Genomic DNA, 7,667 nt, shown 5'->3' with positions numbered 1-7,667 from the left:
CCTGGGTAGCATCACAGTAGCATCACAGCTCACAGCAACCTCCAACTCCTGGGCTCAAGCGAGTCTCCTGCCTCAGCCTCCCAAGTAGCTGGGACCATAGGTGCCCACCACAACACCCAGCTTCTTTTGGTTGCAGCCATCATAGTTGTTTTTGGTGGGCCTGGGCTGGATTTGAACCTGCCACCTTAGGTTTATGTGGCTGGCGCCTTAGCCGCTTGAGCCACAGGCGCTGAGGCAACTTGCCTCTTTTTCCAATCCCTTTCTTTTCTTCCCTTCCTCTCTCCCCACCTCCCTCCCCCTTCCTTCCCTCTTTCCTTCCTTCCTACCCTCTTTTTCTCCCCCTATTTTTCATTTCTTTTCTCTATACCCCACCCTCACTCATCTCATTCTTTGTTTAAAGGAGATGACTTGACAACCAGATTTTTTAAAAAACCAGATAGATTGAAGCTGTTGAGTATCTTTTGCCAAGGAGTACAGTATGAAATAAAGGATCACTTTTATCTTCATAGGAATAATGATGTTTTTAATAATGCTATTAAAAGTCTAAAATTTCTGTTGACATTATCAGTTTTTAACCATTGGAGAATTCCATGTTTTCTTATTTACGCCTTTGTTTTCAAATATTATACCATTGAAGAAATGTATTTAATGTTTTTTCACAAATAATTTTTCTTGAAAAACCACATTATAAAGAAAAAAACTCTACTGACACAGCCTGATCAAAAACAACTCTGCCCTGTTTTTATTTATGAAAATCATACATGGGAATATCAAAAGAAAGACAGAAATGATTTAGCTAGTTTAGTTTTGTGTTGGGCTGATGCTGGACTCAACAACAAAGAGAAGAGTCTCTGCTGCATCCCAGATGTTATGAAGCTGTTGAACTTGGGTTTAACTGACCCAGGAGAATCACTTGGCTGCTAGCATGGCCCTGCTTCTGGCCTGGTGGAGATCAAGGAAAGCCCTTTCAGCATGTCTGAGAGCCAGATCCAGGGTGTCTCGGGCAAGCTGGGGAGCACTTTGGCAAAATCTCTGGAATTGTGCAATCTCTGTTTTTTTCCAACTTTTCCCTCTCAAGATCACATGCTTAAATTGGGCCATGCAGCTGTGTGTGGGTGGAGTGCTTACACTTACAGGTCTTAGGTCTGAGGGTGCCGGTCAATGGTACATTATTTCCTCTACCCGCCCCCATTCTGAAAAATTTTCCCTTGAGAAAATATTCCCTTGAGGTTTGTTGGTGATCTGTTCTGTTCACCTTCAATGTTCAAATAGGGCTTGCCTTTTCTTTTATCTTTATCTTTCTTTTTTTTTTTTTTGAGACAGATTCTCACTGTTGCCCAGGCTGGAGTGCTATGGTGTCAGTTTAGCTCTCAGCAACTTCAAATTCCAGGGCTCTAGCAATCCTCCTGCTTCAGACTCCAAGTAGCTGGGATTTTAGGCACCTGCCATGATATTGAGGATTTTTTTTTTTCCTATTTTTAGTAGGGATGAAGTCTCACTCTTGCTCAGGTTTGTCTTAAACTCCTGAGTTCAAGGGATCCTCCTTCCTTGGCCTCCCAGAGTCTTAAGATTACAGGTGCTAGCCCCTCCCCCGCCCCCTCCCGGGTTTGCCTTTTGTGGATGTTGCATGTATGTAGTTAGTGGCTGTCTGACAGTTTAAAAAATGTTTCACTAGCTTTTAGAAGTCTAATGAATAGTGACAAATGGTATACCAATAGTTTTATTTCAAAGAATAATCTCAAACTTAGTTTTTAAAGAAGTCTACACTTCTGCAATATTATTTTAAAATCCAGATATTTTATTAATTGGAATATTGATTATAATAATTGCAAAAAACAAATAAGTTTCTGTTTAAAAACATATTTGGAATATTCTTAACCATACTCACCATTAGCTTTCTTTGAATTACAGACCGGATGTTCTAGTATACTTAAGGAAGATCTTGGTTCTTAGGACAAAGTTTATGTTGCAAGCTCAAGGAACAATTTGTTAGAGTACTTATCATGATCCCTGTGAACGTGATTCTGTGCTCACTTGGATTCCAAGACATTGCCTTTATTATTGCTGAGTCTACTAGATGTCTCCTCCTCCCCTTTCCTCCTCTTCCTTTCTTCCATTTCCTGTTCGTCCTCTTTCTCTTTCATCTCCTCTTCCCCCTCCTCTTCCTTCTCTTTTCCTTCTTTCACATCCCCATTAAAGAAGTCTTGACAATTAGATTAAGATTTTCACATACAATTGATGTAGGTCCACTTCACGTAGGGCTGGAAACGAGTTTGATCTGTGTTCTATCTAAAACGCCACACCCTAAACAAGACCACATTCCTACACAATGGCAGTTTGAAAACTAACTTCTGCCCACAGCCCTTTGGTGTCAGTAGCTATGACAAATTTTAGACATACATTCCATTTCTCCAAACCCTCCACGGCCTGAGGGAAGGAGAAACCGTATATAAACTCTAGACAGAGAACCTGAATCAACAACCCATTTGGGACCCGCTGCACCAGAGGCTTTTTCTCTTATCTGTAATAAAAACTGTCCGTAGCTAACTCACCGTGGTCTGTGAATTCATTCTTGGATTTCCCAGACCAAGAGAAATTCTGGTAACAATGATACTACTGAGTTACAAAGTCTTTTTTTTTTTTATTTACAAAGTCTTTTAACAGGAGTAGTGGAATGTTACAATAAGAATAAACAAAACTTAACAGGAACATTGTTGATAATTTATGAAAATTTATGAAATTACTATATTGAGGTTCTTTAAGCTAATATAACTCCATTTTTGTAACTATATGCCAAGCTTTAGATATTCTTCTAGCAATTCAGGTTCTATTAGTACATTGACACTGATAAATGGAAAAGGTAATTGCTGTGATTGTGTTTTTGGAGTGGTACATAAAGAATATTTCAAACCAAAAGGGAAGGATGGGAAATGAAGGATTAATTCCAACAAATTTACTACTTGACTTTTAAGAATATGAAGACTATTTGTGTGTGTTTGTGTAGTAAAACCAGCCAAGCACATTCAATTTTGTTGTTCACTGAGTCTTTAACGAGCCTTCTTTAGAGGAATATTCATTGACCACTTGAAGTGCCAGGGGCAGAGATGCTTTGAGGAACTAACAGTTTTTTTAAAAAGCTCCCTTTCCTGATCCTCACAACTCTTCGAGGTATAATGCCTCTCTGTAACCAAGAAGTATTAGAGTTCCACATGAATGAAAACTGATGGAATGTTGGCCAAAGTTGTGTTTTTAATTTGTCTTCCTTAAATTGATCACATCCTTCCTATTCTAAAAGGAGCTGTAGGGTAGGCAAGATAGTTGTTATTATTATTACTGAAGAGGAAGAAAAGATGGGAGAAGGAATATAATGACTTAGCATTTGATGAGTACCTAGTAGAAGTGAAACTCTTTACAGAGGTCTTATTCTGTAAGACCGCCACAGTTCTGAGAGGTATATATGATTTACATTTTCCACAGGGAAAATTGAAGCTGCATGTGGTTAGGTACCTTACCAAAGTCACAAAATTAGAATTTGTTGGAACCAGAGATGTACCTCACATTTTCTAATTATGAATCCTGTGACCTTTGTTTACATTATACGGATTTTTCTTTTGAGATCTCTTTGTATACAAAAGCAAATGTGAGAGAAATGACGACAATAAGGAATGCACGGTAGCTACAAATTCTACTGTGAATTAAGGTTTGCTCAAATTTAATTGCGCAGTGACCTTCTGCATGGCCATCTTAAAAACAAGCTACTAAGGACATACACTAGTAAGAAAGGATTGAATTTCACCATATACTGTCTACCAGGAGGCTCTGGCAGAACAAGTCTTCATTTCACAATTCCATGATAAAATAATCTGATGCTGTGCAACATTTGCATGATTTTGAATCCCAAGGGATGGTGATGTTGAATAAAATTAATATTTAGAAAATGAAAAAGGGCTTGTATATATTTTCATGACAAGGAAATACATGATCTAGTGTCTAAGACTAACAATATTTACCTCTCTGAACGTAGCAAGTTAAACACATATTTAGCATGGATAGATCAATTCCAATAAATACTCTTAGAAACTCCTAAGTATTGATAGAAATGGATGCACATGAGAGAATAATTCAGTCCTTAGATAATTACAGAGAAAAGTTATTAGTTATTAGGGTGATTTAAAAGCTCTTTTTAGTATAGAAGAAAATGCTAAATAAATGATCATCAGGCCTAACAAATTGAAGGGCTCTGGCTCTTTACACTTAGCTAAACTCTTTGAATGAGTACGTACGTACTCTCAATGTTTAATAGTAACAACCATCATTTATTGACGATCTACTCTGTGCCAGTCACTATATTTTTTGGTATAGATTTACTCTTCTTAATATTGCTCGTAGAAATTACTATCCACATTTCACAAATTAGGTAATTGAAGATCATATAGAAACCTTAAAGCTAAACTAATATTGAACTCAGACTTCTCTGATGCTAAAGCTTGGCATGTGTCCCTTTATACTGTAGCATCAGGGACATTTTTTGATCCCCCATTCTGTGCCAATCCTGCCCTGATGTGCTCCCTGACTGCCCAGCACCCTACTCATCACTGCCATGTCCTGTTTGGCCACAGTTAAGTGGGCAGGGTCACTGTGCCTTAAAAGGCAGGAGCCTACACTCTACTCTTTCACTTTATAAACTTGCCTAGTCAGAGCACTGAAGCCAACTCATTTTCTCAACCTTATCTGTACGGTAATAGGATTGAGAAAGGGATGAGGCTTCAAGCTTTATGTCCAAGTTTGTTTGCATGAGTGGAGGATGAAGATCATGATAGGGAATTTTAAGAGCTTTCCTGCACTGAGAGAACACTATTGGATTCTCCGGTTTTATTTCTCTGCTATTAATAAGGTCATCCTTTGATTCTCGCTTTCTCTTTGGTCCTGGTGTTCATTTTCTTATTTTCTTCATGCCAGCCAAACAAGGGAGGAAGGATGCCATGAAGCATACCCAGGTTTGTCTACACCTGACTATTATGAGGTCTGACAATTAAGTTCTGAACGTGTCAGCGTGCACTTACGCTGGCAGCACTGTGCAAACAACTTGGTAAGGCTTCACAGACTTGGTATATAGTACAGAGTGTCTCACACCTGCGTTTATGTCGACTTATGGTAGCGTCTTGCTGAATGGTGTTCATTATTGTTGCTGCGTGTTTTTGTGTGCCCTGCAATGACAGCTCTGATGGCCATTCCAGAAAAAAGAGTTCTGAAATTGCTTTGAAGGGTAGACAAGGCAGTGGCATGTGTGCTTGGCTTCCCAAGGGGAGCACTTCAAAACTGACTAGAGTGATACTCAGCAGTGAGGTATAGAGCATTTTTTCTAGACTGAGTACTCAAACTTGTTAGCTTTATGTGCTGTAGTACCATTATAATATCTTAAAAAGTTTGCTTCAGTACAGCATATTCTCTCCCTTTTCTTTATCATCCTTGAAATGCTTTTTCTTTTAAAATACACAATAAATTTGTTTATTATAAAGTCATTGTTAGAATAAAAAAATCTATGACTATGGTAATTTCTTTGATTTTTTTTTTCCTGTGTAAAAAGTCATGGGAGGAGAAAGTCTTGATGTAACTTTGATTGCAATGTTCGTAGGACGTGGAAACATCTTGATTGACAGAAGGAGAGCATACCTACTATGTTTGTTGTATCTAATCTCTTCTTGTAAACAAAGAATTTTATTATGGAAGTGTTGCGTTTGAGGAAGGCAGCCAGTCAAATTCCAAGAGGTCAATAGGCCACACAAAGTAGAATTACAGCATTGATGATTTCATTTTGGTCCCACTTTACAGGGCCAGAGACTCAATCTTGTGAATACCCTATAATTCATCAGATGTGTTTGATGACTCACACTAACTGAATTCACCGGAGACTGAAGTATATAAATTAGAAAGTCAGTGTGTTATTTGATAATAAGGAATATATCAGCAAACACAACCCAACACTTCTGTATTCTGGAGTGTTCTTTTCCACATATAACCAGAAATAGACATGGCACACATGGAATCAGAATAAGCTACGTTTTTGACCTGAGAGTAGCATTTCTGCAATAGAAAGAAGTCTGGGCTAGTAAACCTCTTCTACTTAGTACTGCTCGGAGGGGCCAGTGCCACCACTTATCTTCCTGATTCTATTGCTGGCACTTTTCTCATGATTAACATATTTTTTTCTTTGTATTTCTACATTTATTCTAATTACAATCTAATCTTTTTTGGTTCTTCTTTAAATAACATTTCATTTTTTGCTGAATATAGAAATAAGGGTTTTATTTGGCTACTGTAGGGGAAGCTTTGTGTTGATTTAGATTTTAACAATAATATTTACACACAAAAAACTAATTGTAACATAATTTAGAAAATGAAGCAGTCATCATGCATCTGCTAGAAATCCAAAGAAGAGTATGTTATTTTAAAATTTAGAGAGAAAATTTCCAGAATTACATCAATTATATAAACATTCCAGTGTAAGACGAATCAGTCTTGATCTCCAACCAAAGGGATTTATTTACCAGAATGCCTTCATCATGACAGTCTTACCGAATGGAGTGGTTCTGGGAAGAGCCACACAGTTACATTCTAACCTAATTATAAGCAGTTGCTATTGAACTACGATCACATCATACCCAGTGTTCTATTTTTTTCTCCTGTGGACCAACTGGTGGGAACTAGGAGGGTGACTGTATTTTGGAAATATGAAAAAATTGCTAGAAATATTCTGCTTCCCTAATGTCAGCCCAGACAAAGGGTAAACATGTGGGAAGGGCATAGTCTGTTTCTTGTTAGGTGAATAAGAATGTACCTGTGTGGCTCTTCATAGGATATTCCATCCAGGAAGACTGGCCTAATGAGGTTATCTAGGTGTTCTGGTAAATAAATTCCTTTGACCTCTCAAAAATATACACCCACAAAATGTCATTTGCCTTTTTTTTTTTTCCCTTTTTCTTTTTAGACATTCTGTGTGTATAGGTCACTGATATACCATATTTTTCTGCCCTGGAGAGGTCAATGAAGTCACCTGAATTGATTTTATGAATAAGACAGATTTAGCTTTATATGTTATTTCACTTTATATTTTATACGTTGAAATATGAAGTGTATACATGTTTGATAAATACACGTACAATATTAATTTTTAGATTTATTTTAGGAGTTACGTTGTACAACTAGTAAAGCGAATCACCAACATCTGGCTTACATTTCTTTTTAAGTCTAGTATTAACTTAAACTAGACAACTGACTCACAATCTTTTCCACGCCAAGTTTTGCCATCACCTTGGGTAACTTCAGCGTCGATGTGGATGACCCATATGCTTCTCTGTTCAGTCTTTGATTTCAACATCTGTGGTGACCTTTACTGTCAGAGCACTTCAGCCAGACATTCCCTCAGCTAAACTCTGAGACTTTTTATCACTCATTACTTCTTCCCCCTCCGAATGTTAGAGTCAAGCAACCAATTCTTAATCCCATATCCTTATACTATATAGCTCAATGGTTCTTAGCCTTGTTCGCACATTAGAATACCTGGAGAAATTTTCAAAATCCTGCTGCCCAGGCTGGGCCAGATTCCAGATTAATTAAATCAAGATCTATAGAGGTGGGATCCAAGAATCAGTAATTTTAAAAGATCC

The sequence above is a fragment of the Otolemur garnettii genome, unplaced genomic scaffold (genome assembly GCF_000181295.1).
Source record: "Otolemur garnettii isolate 467f Iridium unplaced genomic scaffold, OtoGar3 scaffold00048, whole genome shotgun sequence".
Taxonomy (NCBI): Eukaryota; Metazoa; Chordata; class Mammalia; order Primates; family Galagidae; genus Otolemur; species Otolemur garnettii.
The sequence above is the reverse complement of the archived record's forward strand: the minus strand, read 5'-3'. Positions refer to the sequence as shown.